We start from the raw sequence: 16,338 nt of genomic DNA, 5'->3' as shown, positions 1-16,338 counted from the left end.
ACAGTATTAACCCCTTGGCCTTTAATTATGAATAGAATCGTGGTAAGGAAGTTGGGTCACAAATAATTTAGCACCAGCCTGCCAAAGGAATTTGGGCCACAAACAACAAGGACGAGCTTGCCTAATGTACTACCCTAACACGATGTTACAGTACTTGGCCTATAGGAGCCATCGGAAACACTCGGTGGCGTAACAGTAAAGAAGTGCAATGAGGAAACTGCATCGGACTGTGAATGATTCCAAGACAGTATTACATATACTATCAAATGGGGAAGCGTGTCCTTGTCAAATATCACAATAAAAACTCACGAGAAGGAGTCCGAAGCGTCCATACATCCAGGTGAAACAAAACAGCGCGGACCAAAAGTAAACAACACTAGCGTGGCTCGTGGCACATCAGGCGGGACACACGCCGCAATACGAGTAGGACTCGTGGTTCAGCAGTTCTCGATATTCTCTTCCTTCAGTTATGCATACATATTCGCTACGTTTACATGCGTCGGTTATAATTCAATGCAAAAATTGAATAATCCATATACAAAACACGTCAGCAAAAACAACATCCAAGCCGGCCGGCGTGGCCGAGCGGTTCTAGGTGCTGTAGTCTGGAACCGCGTGTCCGCTACGGTCGGAGGTTCGAATCCTGCCTCGGGCAAGGATGTGTGTGATGTCCTTTAAGGTTAAGTAGTTCTAAGTTCTAGGAGACTGATGACCTCAGCAGTTAAGTCCCATAGTGCGCAGAGCCACTTGAACCATTTGAACAACATCCAATGGTAGTGATAAGCGTGTCATTACTGCCGACAGCAATTTGATACATCATTCCCAAAATAACATTGGTGTATTGTGTTCCCTCTATGAATATGTCCAAGACGATTAACCATTGAAGACGGCGCCGATGATTAAGACGATATCAATCATCGAAGCAATGGAGTTGGAAACAAAAGTATAACAAGCAAAAAACCTTGGCGTCTACGCTGAAGCCTGGAAAGAATAGCTGAAGCAAAAGGAAGAGCGAACACCGATTTTCAGGAAAACCATGCTACGGAAGAAATATGTGCGAGTCGCTAGGCTTTTATATTTTGAAAAAAACGACACGAATGTGACGCTAGATAAATTACGTAAAATCACAAATGGACTCCTTGAATAAAAAATTCTGTTAAGTACATGTAATAGAATATATCTCGCAAACTATGAATTATTAAAGGTAATTTAATTGACCCATGTCTTGTAAATAATTTATTCATACGAAAAGGGCGAAATCTGGAATCAAATTTCATTAACCTTGCGAATCAGCATCGAGTACTGGTATCATTTCAAAATGTATTCAGGAAACGATAAAACAATATAATTACATTACATCAGAAACAGTGGTGATGGACTTATCAAATTCAGTACTAGAGAGAGGACACAATTAGTACATGGGTAATTGGTATTCTTCCCCGAAACTGTTTATAATCTAAGTAGGAAACTGGCCAAATGATCTTGGGAGACTAAGTTTTAATAGATAAATTAAGCCAGGAGATTTAGTTAAAGGAAAATTTGAAATACGGGAATGCGTAATGAGAAGTTACAGTGGCATATTAGAATAGAACTGGAAGAATAAACGGGACGTCAATATTACTTCTACTAGGCGCAGAAAAGTAGAAATGACCGAATAAAAGAGAAGTCGTCGAAATCCTACTTTTAAGTGAAACTGTCTGTTGATATCAACACGGGAATGAGCAGATGTTAGCGGGTTTCCTTGTTATGATGCAATACTGGCAAGGGTAACGAAACATCCTTTGTATCTACATCTGACAACATAATTTTTATCTATATCTGATACGGAACGTTATCTTCTACTATATCTGTATTAATGATAAAACTACGAAAGTTTCATGTTCTCTTGTTATTTGTTTGAACACGTTAATCTCCAAAACAAGCAGACGGCTAGTCATGTGGTTTCCTCAAGTAACTTTAGCGTAGCTGGTGGCAATGTACTCGTATAAGCCTTATTTCACCAAAACCGGATAACGAAAGAAAGATATCGAAATTTAAAGTTTTATCTAGAAACATCTGGTTACTTTAGTAGATTGGATGTTTAATCAATACCGATAGTGTACCAAAGAATCAATAGAAGGCGCTGTTACTTTTGTGCTACAGTGAAGAACCAATAGGTGACGCTGTCAGTTTTTTAACCCAGTGACAGATGGATTTTCAAAAGTTTACATTAGTGACAGAACTAAGTGTCGCAATCTTATCTTTACCAATATATAATAACAGAGGATATACTAGGCTAGGGTATACGGACTTACTGATTTCTCTTTGTGTCTTTGAAAATTAAGAACAGATGCATTTTATGTAAGACAGTTTGCTGAACATTGATTTCACCGAATTTTTGTCTGAAAACTCTTCAAGCTGCTTCATTAAACGAACATTATTAACACTCTAAATTTTTATTCTTCATGCCCAAATATTTATTTCTCAATGTAATCACCCGGAGAACGAAAACGTTTCTCCCAACGAGAGATCATTTTGTTGATACCGTCAATGTAGAATGCTTAACTTTGTTGACGGATCCACAGCCTCACCCCTGCTGCACCAAATCGTCGATATCAAAGTGCACTATTCTGAGATTTTCTTTTAAGTTGAGGAAAGAAATAAAAATTCGATGGTGCCAAGTCGTGTCTATGGAATATCATAGACGACAGTGAATCTGCTGCGTCGGATTGTTGTAGGTATCGCAGTGGTCGTGCGTGGTCTGCCGTTGTCATACTCAAAAAGATGGTGCTCCATGTGTGGGCGCTTAGAAACTCGACTTCAGCACGCTGTCTGTCACACGCGGACATAGTTACGTTACATGCCGCCATATTACAGGCTACAACTCGGAGCCCTCTACCGGCAGAGAGTTGCATTTGCGTCAGTGAAGAGTTAAAGTTCATTGAGGAATATGCATTACATGTAATAAATCAACCGATATTGAGAATAGAATTCAAAATTCGGAGGCATTACTTTTCAGCAGTCTCTCCTGCATTTGACTTCCTCCTAACAACGTACTTTTACCACAGTGACAAAAGTATTTTCGAAAGTTTACGTCAGTGATAAAATTTAGCACCGCAATCGTACCTTGATGCATAATAAGTAACAGCGAATTTACCTGGCTAGGGTATAAAGAGCTCTACTGATTTTACTTTGTGTATTGAATATTTAACGACACTGATTTGCTACATTCGATAGGTTTTATTTATATTCTTCATTAAGATAAACTATTATAATAAGTATGCTACGCGATTGGTGTGCCTAATTATTACATTTAGATTTAGTTTTACTTATAAATAAAAACTGCTAGGAAATGGTTGTGTCTTTCTGAATGGCCAAAAGAGTATGTCAATGAAACTAGATCCACAAAACTAGGCTCACTTTCCACAACATACAGATCCCATGCAATAAATGATGTGAGGCGGTTCAGGAACACAGTGCTTTAACTTGCTCGTTGGAAACTCCTTCCGCGAGTGAGGTGCAACATAACTCCGATCGAGAGCATCTAGAATTATCTCGCTCCTCAGAATCCTTCGCTCACAGACGCTAAAGGTTACTTCCGTACCACATAAGACCATACACGAGGAAATTTTCGTGGAACGTAGGATGGATGAGCTAGTTTTTATACACATAATCCAGCTTATTTCCGACACTTTACCATTTCGCTTGAAGCGTGTACAGTTCCTGGTGAGCGTATGTAATGACTTGACCACAAGCGAAGCACCTGACCAGATGTTGCATGTTGTAGGCTTGGACCCTTTCCATTGCTAGAGAGTCTCCCTTATGTGTTACTGAACAAAGCGAGCTCTTCGGTCTGGTCCCCAGTAACACTATATCGAACTTTGTATACAAAGAAGCCTTATTAGTCAAAAGTAAATTCCGCACATATGAAGTCTCTGGGACAGCTCCAAATAAATACCAGGCAAATGCCAGGTTTCTCTGCTAGTACTTCCTATATTCCGTACAACAAAGCAATATCAAAAACGAAATATGATTACACCGCGTATAGGCTTAAAATAAGAGAGCATTATTACTAAGTGTGCCGCCACAAGTTCAAAGAGAGAACGTTTATTATCGGGCAGGTATATATCAATGAAACTAGATCCACAAAACTAGGCTCACTTTCCACAACATACAGATCCCATGCCATTCAAAAATCATTCAACTAGAGGTTGAAAATAATGCGCAAATAATAAGAGTAGGAATGAGATGACGGGGAATGTAACAACTGAGGATTTGCTTTACATGTACCTCATTGTTTCGAAACATATCAGACAGTTGAAGATTGTTAATCATCTACAAGTGTTCTCAAAACATAATTAATTTAAATTAAGTGTTAATTAACAAATTATTACTAATCCATTATCCAGTTTCTTTTTTGTTTACTTACTAATCGACCGTATTTAATGTGCAGACAACTTAAAATATTGGCTGTGCCAGAACGAATTTTATTATTTGACAATTCTTTACATTGTATCGAAGTACACAAATATCATACGGTGCGTACACTTTGTGTAGGTTCGAGCACACGGCTAAGCAGCTCAATGGGGCAACGCGTGACCTACCTTCCAGCTTACTATGTTTCGAGTAATCAGGAGTTAGTGGGTGGGTCAAGAGGTTAATGTCTCTTATTCGGCACTCATATGATTTTTTCGGGCATTAAATGTGTAGTCAACTAAATTTAACTTACTAACTACTTGGAATAATACTTACTAATTGATGTATCTGATCATACAATAAAAAGTGTTTTGTGAGTTTTATTAACTATTCTATATGGTTTTGTTATCTTTTACTAATTTTTCTTATTAACTTTTCTAATGATACCCATTGATCTGCCTTCAGCTGTAGCTAAAGTGAATCCCAGTCAAGTCTATGGAGCCGGCCGAAGTGGCCGTGCGGTTCTAGGCGCTGCAGTCTGAAACCGCGAGACCGCTACGGTCGCAGGTTCGAATCCTGCCTCGGGCATGGATGTGTGTGATGTCCTTAGGTTAGTTAGGTTTAACTAGTTCTAAGTTCTAGGGGACTAATGACCTCAGAAGTTGAGTCCCATAGTGCTCAGAGCCAAGTGTATGAAAATTCCATACGAGAACCTTTTAAATTTTATTCCGGCAATAATGAATTTCGTTTTTAATATGCTTCCACCCTACCTCTTGACTTTGCTTGTTGATTTGCTATTGACAGTAAGCTACTGAAATTTTACAACCCTTTTAGATTACTTGGAAATTTTATGACATGTACGTGTATCTGCAGGAATGGTCTTTTGATCCCTGATGTAACGTCTTTTTAGAAAATTGCCCTGTTGTTAATTGAAAAGGTACTTTCGGTGGATTTTGTTTCGGTCAACAGTCGTTGCGTCGAATGAATGCAGGCTCATAATCGGTAGAGTTTCCACACTGGGCACTGACAGGTAACGTCTCAGTTGTGTTTTGTTTGTTGGTGTAGTTACTTGTCTCTTAGGTTGAACAGTCTTTGCTGACATGCAAGAACCATTATCAATTACGGTGTGTCAGTGCGGTCTTAGCAACAATGAAATTTTGTTTTTTTCTGAAGAAATGAGATTCTTAATCAGAAAGTGACTTGACAGATTCAGATAGCGATTATCTGCTAGACTCAGTTGACGATGAAAAGAGCAAGACCGAGGAGTAGTTATCGTTAGGTGGTCTCCCCATCTTAGTTATTTTCACAGAAAGCTCAGGAGTCAACTTTTGCAACAGTGGAGTGGCAACAAGGGAGGGTACGCAGTGGAAGATCGCTAACACTCCTACGCCTGCAACAAGGGCTGCTTTGAACGCCTTGAATGATCAAGGAGGATCCACCGCATGTGCCTGTCGCGAAGTGTATGGCTCGGTCAACAGTACCATCCGACGGCCCGGTCACTGACTATCTCACCCCCACAGGGGTTACATTTGCAACAATAATGAAAAACTTATTTCTTTACTTCTGATCAAGAAACCTAATAAATCTAATACCAATATTCGTACGTGTAGCTCCAAAATCGTCTCAATAGCGACATATTTTCAAACATCTTACGTCCCCTATTTCACCGCTTAGTGATGGTATTCCGGAAAATCTCTTCTTAAAGGACGCTTGCAGTATCAGATCGACGCCCGCTTCAAATTTCAAGTATATGTTCCTAGCAGTTTGGGTGTGAGGTAGTCAGGACACTGGGTTTTATAAATATGAATAAAAATTTACTGGTGTTCAAAATTCAAGTACGTAAAAACTTTCGCATGATGTGTCACTGCCAAGCAATGCTGCTCGATGAAACTTGGACCATCCGTAGAAGAAGCTGCTACAGTAAAGTATAGAAGGTCACTGAAAGACACACGCAATGAGATGAGCTGAAATTACACCTTTATTCAAACACAATACTTAACGTTGAAGTCACCACCACTTTTGTTAGGGCTTTTAATAGGGTGATGATCACCAGGGAAGGCACTGCTTGCTCTGCAACATGCTTTCTTGCTGACCACAGGGTTGTCAAAGAGTTCGTGTAGCAGGGGATTCTTTCCCCCCAACAGCGCTGTTGACAGATGCTGCATGTTCGCTGGTGCTTGTCCATCTCCTCAAAGCATCCAACACTAGGCCGATGGAATTTGTGTCTGGGAAATAATCAGGCCAAGGCCATCACCGTATATCTTGTCGTTTCTAGAGATTCTCTGCCTGCGCTGTTCGTTGTGGTCGGACACTGTCATCTAAAAAAATATGTCAGTTTGGAATGCACATCCGAGCAGACGAACATGTGGAGGGAGTAAAATATCAAAATAGACTTGGTTAGTGTATTGTATTAAAAGAGTCAGAGGTCAATATTACGTCTCACCACAACCTGGAAGACCATAATGATCACTTTCGGGAATATTGGACGATTCGTCACCTGCCTAGAGGTGCGAACACGTAACGCACCCGGGAACATTATCGATGTCAACATCATTGTAACAGGGTACTCCTTTCTCATTTGCGACTTTTCTGGGGCGTATTCAGTCCCGGTGTCACGTTTATGACAGTGCACGACCGCATCAAATAGCACAAGTTAAGGTCTTTGAATACAGCATATTTGGCGAATGGAGTAGCCTTTACATCTACATCTACATCTACATCCATACTCCGCAAGCCACCTGACGGTGTGTGGCGGAGGGTACCTTCAGTACCTCTATCGGTTCTCCCTTCTATTCCAGTCTCGTATTGTTCGTGGAAAGAAGGATTGTCGGTATGCCTCTGTGTGGGCTCTAATCTCTCTGATTTTATCCTCATGGTCTCTTCGCGAGATATACGTAGGAGGGAGCAATATACTGCTTGACTCTTCGGTGAAGGTATGTTCTCGAAACTTTGACAAAAGCCCGTACCGAGCTACTGAGCGTCTCTCCTGCAGAGTCTTCCACTGGAGTTTATCTATCATCTCCGTAACGCTTTCGCGATTACTAAATGATCCTGTAACGAAGCGCGCTGCTCTCCGTTGGATCTTCTCTATCTCTTCTATCAACCCTATCTGGTACGGATCCCACACTGCTGAGCAGTATTCAAGCAGTGGGCGAACAAGCGTACTGTAACCTACTTCCTTTGTTTTGGGATTGCATTTCCTTAGGATTCTTCCAATGAATCTCAGTCTGGCATCTGCTTGACCGACAATCAACATTATATGATCATTCCATTTTAAATCACTCCTAATGCGTACTCCCAGATAATTTATGGTAATAACTGCTTCCAGTTGCTGACCTGCTATTTTGTAGCTAAATGATAAAGGATCTATCTTTCTGTGTATCCGCAGCACATTACACTTGTCTACATTGAGATTCAGTTGCCATTCCCTGCACCATGCGTCAATTCGCTGCAGATCCTCCTGCATTTCAGTACAATTTTCCATTGTTACAACCTCTCGATACACCACAGCATCATCTGCAAAAAGCCTCAGTGAACTTCCGATGTCATCCACCAGGTCATTTATGTATATTGTGAACAGCAACGGTCCTATGACACTCCCCTGCGGCACACCTGAAATTACTCTTACTTCGGAAGACTTCTCTCCATTGAGAATAACATGCTGCGTCCTGTTATCTAGGAACTCCTCAATCCAATCACACAATTGGTCTGATAGTCCATATGCTCTTACTTTGTTCAATAAACGACTGTGGGGAACTGTATCGAACGCCTTGCGGAAGTCAAGAAACACGGCATCTACCTGTGAACCCGTGTCTATGGCCCTCTGAGTCTCGTGGACGAATAGCGCGAGCTGGGTTTCACATGACCGTCTTTTTCGAAACCCATGCTGATTCCTACAGAGTAGATTTCTAGTCTCCAGAAAAGTCATTATACTCGAACACAATACGTGTTCCAAAATTCTACAACTGATCGACGTTAGAGATATAGGTCTATAGTTCTGCACATCTGTTCGACGTCCCTTCTTGAAAACGGGGATGACCTGTGCCCTTTTCCAATCCTTTGGAACGCTACGCTCTTCTAGAGACCTACGGTACATCGCTGCAAGAAGGGGGGCAAGTTCCTTCGCGTACTCTGTGTAAAATTGAACTGGCATCCCATCAGGTCCAGAGGCCTTTCCTCTTTTGAGCGATTTTAATTGCTTCTCTATCCCTCTGTCGTCTATTTCGATATCTACCATTTTGTCATCTGTGCGACAATCTAGAGAAGGAACTACAGTGCAATCTTCCTCTGTGAAACAACTTTGGAAAAAGACATTTAGTATCTCGGCCTTTAGTCTGTCTTCCTCTGTTTCAGTACCATTTTGGTCACAGAGTGTCTGGACATTTTGTTTTGATCCACCTACCGCTTTGACATAAGACCAAAATTTCTTAGGATTTTCTGCCAAGTCAGTACATAGAACTTTACTTTCGAATTCATTGAACGCCTCTCGCATAGCTCTCTTCACACTACATTTCGCTTCGCGTAATTTTTGTTTGTCTGCAAGGCTTTGGCTATGTTTATGTATGCTGTGAAGTTCCCTTTGCTTCCGCAGCAGTTTTCTAACTCGGTTGTTGAACCACGGTGGCTCTTTTCCATCTCTTACGATCTTGCTTGACACATACTCATCTAATGCATATTGTACGATGGTTTTGAACTTTGTCCACTGATCCTCAACACTATCAGTACTTGAGACAAAACTTTTGTGTTGAGCCAACAGGTACTCTGAAATCTGCTTTCTGTCACTTTTTCTAAACAGAAAAATCTTCCTACCCTTTTTAATATTCCTATTTACGGCTGAAATCATCGATGCCGTAACCGCTTTATGATCACTGATTTCCTGTTCTGCGTTAACTTTTTCAAATAGTTCGGGTCTGTTTGTCACCAGAAGGTCTAATATGTTATCGCCACGAGTCGGTTCTCTGTTTAACTGCTCAAGGTAGTTTTCCGATAAAGCACTTAAAAAATTTCACTGGATTCTTTGTCCCTGCCACCCGTTATGAACGTCTGAGTCTCCCAGTCTATATCCGGCAAATTAAAATCTCCACCCAGAACTATAACATGGTGGGGAAATCTACTCGAAATATTTTCCAAATTATCCTTCAGGTGCTCAGCCACAACAGCTGCTGAGCCAGGGGGCCTATAGAGACATCCAATTACAATGTCTGAGCCTGCTTTAACCGCGACCTTCACCCAAATCATTTCACATTTCGGATCTCCGTCAATTTCCTTCGATACTATTGCACTTCTTACCGCTATAAACACGCCTCCCCCTTCACTGTTCAGCCTCTCTCTGCGGTATACATTCCAATCTGAGTTTAGGATTTCGTTACTGTTTACGTCTGGTTTCAGCCAACTTTCTGTCGCTAGTACTATATGGGTGTTGTGATCGTTTATTAATGAGAGCAGTTCTGGGACCTTTCTATAGACGCTCCTGCAGTTTACTATTAGCACATTAATATTGTTATTCCCTGTTGCATTTTGCCTACTCCTATCTTGCCGCGTCTCAGGAGGCGTCTTGTCGGGCCTAGGGAGGGGATTCTCTAACCTAAAAAAACCCCATGTGCACTCCACACGTACTCCGCTACCCTTGTAGCCGCTTCCGGCGTGTAGTGCACGCCTGACCTATTAAGGGGGACCCTACATTTCTCCACCCGATAGCGGAGGTCGAGAAATTTGCACCCCAGATCTCCGCAGAATCGTCTGAGCCTCTGGTTTAAGCCTTCCACTCGGCTCCAAACCAGAGGACCGCGATCGGTTCTGGGAACGATACTACAAATAGTTAGCTCTGATTCCACCCCGCGAGCGAGGCTTTCCGCCTTCACCAATTCCGCCAACCGCCTGTACGAACTGAGGATGACCTCTGAACCCAGACGGCAGGAGTCATTGGTGCCGACATGAGCAACAATTTGCAGTCGGGTGCACCCAGTGCTCTCTATCGCCGCCGGTAGGGCCTCCTCCACATCTCGGATGAGACCCCACGGCAAGCAGACAGAGTGAACACTGGCCTTCTTCCCCGACCTTCTCGCTATTTCCCTAAGGGGCTCCATCACCCGCCTAACGTTGGAGCTCCCAATAACTAATAAACCCCTCCCCCCGTGTGCCTGCTCGGACCTTGCTGAAGGAGCAGCCACATGTCCCCTCACAGGCAGAGCGGGCGATGCCACACGGCCAGCCTCCACATTGACCTTCCGCCTCGTGCGCCGCGAACGCCGCTGAACCCGCCACTCCCCTTGGGGAGAGGGTGGCCCAACCGCGCCCGGTACCCGCGAAGGTGTCTCGACAGCAGGGACAGTGGGTGAAGCATGTAACACCTGGGGTGTACCTTGCGACGCACCAGACTCCCCACTGCCGCTACACTCCGAGGCAGCAGCCTGAAGACGGCTGACCGCGGCCATCAACACACTCAGCTGTTCGCGAACAGTGGCCAGCTCCTCCTGCGTCCGTACACAGCAGTCACACATCCTATCCATCCTAAGGAAACAATTTACTGAAGGGAGTTAATCAACCTTTAACTAGACTGCTAATTCACTAAAGGCGGCTGCTTATTCACTAAACTGTGGTTGCTAGCCCCTTCTTGTAGAAAACAATGAAAATAGCACTACCTGTCTCTGGACTGTATTGAAAACAAACTCTAGCACTACTGGCACTATGGTTGACTACAGGGACTCTCTCTTACTGTATTCAAAACAAACACGAAATCTATGGAACACTATTAAGAGCACTCTAAAAATAAAGCTTCCTAAAAGCAAATACACACGGAAGAAGAAGTGACAAGTAAGAAAAATACAGTTAATACTTAAATTATGGTAGCTCGCTGCACAGCAGACGTGAAGCAGGCGGCAGTTACGACGACACTGACACTACTGGCACTATGGCTGACTAAAGGGACTCTCTCTGACTGTATTCAAAACAAACACGAAATCTATGGAACACTATTAAGAGCACTCTAAAATTAAAGCTTCCTAAAATCAAATACACACGGAAGAAGAAGTGACAAGTAAGAAAAATACAGTTAATACTTAAATTAAGGTAGCTCGCTGCACAGCAGACGTGAAGCAGGCGGCAGTTACGACGACACTGACCCGTTCTCCCTCTCCTTGAATCCGATAGAGCACATGTAGTAAGTGTTGGGGAGACCACTCAACAGCTGTTAACCTCACTGATGGATGAATGGGACGCCCTGCTACAGTAACATTTTACCAAACTCGTGATGAGATGGCAACACGTTGCGAAGCATGCATTGCGTTTAAGGTTGACCTCACCCCCTACTACGAACCATGTCCTGCCTTTTGTAATTTCTAGGAAACCATAATGAATTGCGGTGAATTCTGTGTGATTCTTGTCTGTGTCATTTCTGTTAGTGTAATTGAATATTTCATTCTGTTAGCTTTCTACTACTTTATAACATATCTATGTTTGCTCCAAGTTTCATCGAGATATGTTACTTGGCAGTTTCGTGCCTAGGTTTCGCACACGTGTGTAGTTATAATATTACTTATTTTTAATGGCTACCTTCATTTCACTTTACTCGCTATTACGGAACTAGAGAAGGATTAATGAAGTCTAATATAGTTAACTGTATCATTTCTTTCCATCTAACATTACCTTCGTTTATTATCTGGTTTCATTTAATGAGAAATAAAAACTGCGTAGTTACCATTGTTGATGGGCATAAACTGTGGCTAATGCAGTACCAAGAATATGAAGAAGTAGAAACATCGCGTCTTTTTAAGCACAACCACCCTAATGTGACTTCTGTCAGATGACGTCCCTACACGGGAAAAACAGATTGCATAAAAGTTCGCAAGCGCCATGTGGGAAATCTGCACACCGCGTGAGAGCGATTACGCTCGACTTTGCCAAAAGGGCTCACAGTGCGCAACCGGAAGCTTTCAGCGGAGGCGCGGAGCGGGTCCAAATCTAGCCGTGCGAATGCCCCGGCGCGTGCCGCTGGTGTGGGGCTGTGGGGGCCGGATGCGCGGCCCCTTGCAGCCTCGTCGCGGCTGCCCGCACACCACTGTCTGGCGCCGCGCCTGGAGATACGCCGCGCGGCGGGAACCAACGGCTGCGAGAAAGCCCCACTGTGTTCTTTCCTTTCCTTTCCGTTCCCTTCTTCACTCTCCCCCTGTGATCAAGCACTTTTCTTCCCTGCCCTCCTCGACCCCGAATTGCAAAACGGAATTTTGTCTCCCTCCTCGTCGCAGATTCATTATTCGCTCGTGTTCGGAGCGCAGGTAAATCTATTTTCCAATAAAATTATCGCTCGATGTCGAATATCTGCGCGCCTTTTTCTGCTACTCCTTTCATACGAACACACACACTCTCTCACACACACACACACACACACACTTGTCTATATATACAAATCCTATACCTCCTGCGCTCCCCTCCCGCTGCCTTCCGGTTCGTCAGATTTCCTCCATCAATCAGGCCCCCTTTCTCTTCTAGCTGTGCTTCTTTTGACGTGATTCCCTTTCGCTTTCCTTTTGTACCTCTGAGTTTCACGTAACGCTTCGAGTTCCCTTAACATTGATTCGCCAGAAATAGACGTCAGGAAATGGACTGGAAGTTTCCTGTTTAGCTTCCATGATGTACTGAACGAACAAACTAAACACATCGTCAGTTAGGATATTACATGCCTGTGTAATGACAATCTTCATGTTGACGTACGTTGAATCTTCAAAAATGGGCCGGCCGCGGTGGTCTAGCGGTTCTGGCGCTGCAGTCCGGAACCGTGGGACTGCTACGGTCGCTGGTTCGAATCCTGCCTCGGGCATGGATGTGTGTGACGTCCTTAGGTTAGTTAGGTTTAAGTAGTTCTAAGTTCTAGGGGACTTATGACCTAAGATGTTGAGTCCCATAGTGCTCAGAGCCATTTGAACCATTTTTTTTTCAAAAATGGTTCAAATAGCTCTGAGCACTATGCGACTTAACTTCTGAGGTCATCAGTCGCCTAGAACTTAGAACTAATTAAACCCAACTAACCTAAGGACGTCACACACATCCATGCCCGAGGCAGGATTCGAACCTGCGACCGTAGCGGTCGCTCTGCTCCAGACTGTTGCGCCTAGAACCGCACGGCCACTCCGGCCGGCTACGTTGAATCTGTAGCCCACGTCAGAACTGGAAGCAACATTACACGTTTATCTCAGCATGTTTCACCACTTCGCCTACACTGTTCCGGTTTTGCTTTGTACAAGGTGATTATTATTAACGTTTAAAAACCGCCGAAGTGACGTAGATGACTTTGAGACCAGTAATTTAATATGAGACATGTGAGGTCGGAATCATCGGAAAATACCACAAAAATGAATGACAAGTACTGAGCGTGGGACGTCGTCAAATGAGGCACCTTGCCTTACAGCAGCGGTTGGGTTTGGGTGTGAAAAAATGATTGAGTGATGCAGTATTTGCATTCGAGCACCATTTGTAAATGTGACCTGTAGTAAAAGCAGAAGTTACGAAATTATTGTCTTTGCTGTAACAAAGTGTGGTGTGCGTACTGTAAGACCTTCGGTACACACACCATCAGATTACTTGACTTGTCGCTCTAACGAGGTGGGCGAGTGTCAGCAATATGTCTCGTGGTCTTATCGTGGCGTGTTTATCTTCTGCCGTTAGGTCAGACGATAGAAATGCCACTTGCACGCTTTGAGTAGCAGATTGACGGTGACCAACTTTAAACAGAACTTGATTAATTTTCACACACATTTATTAAAATAATAAAAAGCATAGACATTACTTAACTTGAGTCTGGAATCTATTTGCAATTGACAATCAGAAGTTCCTTTGGTATTGGTACGTTAATCTTATTCTCACACATCTCTGATACTTGACAAAATGTCTAGTCATTTCTCTTCATGGGTATGTACAGGAATATGATAATCTTATTAGATGCAGACTGAAACTTGACTACAGACTAATGCAGACTTGAACAGACTGGTGCAGACTAATGCAGACTGAGTAATTGGAGGTCTGTACACTCGTTATAATACCTCGTGCGTTCAGGTATCACTGCGCGAGTGTGATCCGCGAGGCGAAAAGGTTCAACGTTAGCAGCAATCTCATTGGCACCGTTACATATTAATACGCGGATCGGCGGAAGCAGAATTTGGTCCGTCTCTACGACAGCGCCATATCGTAGTGCGGAGACGGAAGAGCGCTGCGCCTGCGCTGTTGTGCTTAGCGGGGCGCGCTCTAGTGGGAAAGTTGTGTACGCGCTGAATACGCGGAACTATGTACACAACACAAAGTAAAAGTTTTTCTTCTTTTGTATTCTTTTCTTTTTTATTTCATGTTTCAGGTATCACTGCGCGAGTGTGATCCGCGAGGAGAAAAGGTTCAACGTTAGCAGCAATCTCATTGGCACCGTTACATATTAATACGCGGATCGGCGGAAGCAGAATTTGGTCCGTCTCTACGACAGCGCCATATCGTAGTGCGGAGACGGAAGAGCGCTGCGCCTGCGCTGTTGTGCTTAGCGGGGCGCGCTCTAGTGGGAAAGTTGTGTACGCGCTGAATACGCGGAACTATGTACACAACACAAAGTAAAAGTTCTTCTTCTTTTGTATTCTTTTCTTTTTTATTTCATGTTTTTAAAGTAATTATTTAGTAATGAACAGGAAGTCGTTTACAGGTAACAATATAATTCTGAATCTTATATTCATTTACTTGTGACGCAGTACGCTAGGGTTTTGCTGTACTGTACTTTGCAATAAACCAGCGGAGACCACGAGACCAGTAAATAAAATAAGAAGTAGTATCTCAATTAAAGGCACAATTGTCTAACGCAGTGAGAAAATACAGCTTCCCAGATACAAGACTCGAACCCTGAGCTTCACGCGCTGAAGATGCACACGTGGGCCCAGAGCCATAGCGACGTGAATACTGCACTTTGGTTGGGATGATCACGTGCAGCAGACTGATAGGCTTAACGGCTGCATGTGCGGTGAGTTAGGACATCTGTTTGTGACACGTGTTCAGCTTTTGTCATACACGTTTGGGGTTTTCCCCAATATTTGCGACTCCATGTGTCTTAAATTACTTGTCTCAGCGTCATAAATGTCGCTCCGAAGCTTTTGAAATATTAACGAGAATCACCCTGTATACTACACAGTCGTAGGGAAGGATGCAACCCACGTGATACATCCACCGTGCTGTAACAAATCGGTGAGTTTCGACCTAATTTTAATAGCAAAACTGATCTCGTACTTCTAACGTGCTAAACAGTTTAACGTTCTAGGGGAAAGAAAAAGAAAAGGAACTCATCGTTTATACAAATGGTGTAGAGTGCTTGTTTTCTTTACATCGATTGTAATCTAAATACTCAAGTCAAAACTGATGTAATCAGCCATCTACTGTAACAAATATAAGCAGTAGAACTTGACTCGTATATCAAAGTAAAAAATAATAAAGGTACAAAATTGCTTGACTGTTATAATCTGACATTACATTTCGTTACACCCAGACATGCAGAACAGACTGGTCGATAATACCTCGTCCGCCCCAAATATTTTGAGGGTGTATTAATGAAACTTCTGGACAACTTGTTGTGGTAGTTTCAATGCGTACATTGCCTCTGCACACTGGCGTACGATGCACAGAACTTTCATACAACCATGAGAAACTGCCATAAGAGTTCTCCATTGAGATGTTCGACTTGCTTGTTACATTTTCACCTTTATCGGTCTTGGAAAACCATGAGAGACCCATGCGCACGTTATCATTTGTGGTAGTTTGTTATTGAAACACCAAGTTTCGTCACCAATGACAACTTTCTCCAGAAATGAACAGCGGTTTCTTTTCATTTCAATTAAGCCGCGTCAAGGGTTCCAGTGTTGTGTTAAATCATGAGCTCGATGTCTGAGTGAAGCGTTCCAATTTTCTCTACTTTGAAACATTCTA

The 16,338-nt window shown here is 43.0% G+C and overlaps 1 protein-coding gene across 1 annotated transcript in view; it reads right to left on the bottom strand.

Annotated features, from left to right (window-relative positions):
• LOC126176203 (beta-alanine transporter-like) overlaps positions 1 to 16,338 on the bottom strand; it is a 503,717-nt gene that overhangs the window by 239,473 nt on the left and 247,906 nt on the right. The window lies entirely within an intron of this gene.

This window comes from Schistocerca cancellata, chromosome 3, assembly GCF_023864275.1.
Source record: "Schistocerca cancellata isolate TAMUIC-IGC-003103 chromosome 3, iqSchCanc2.1, whole genome shotgun sequence".
Lineage (NCBI taxonomy): Eukaryota > Metazoa > Arthropoda > Insecta > Orthoptera > Acrididae > Schistocerca > Schistocerca cancellata.
This window is presented reverse-complemented; position numbering and strand designations above follow the sequence as displayed.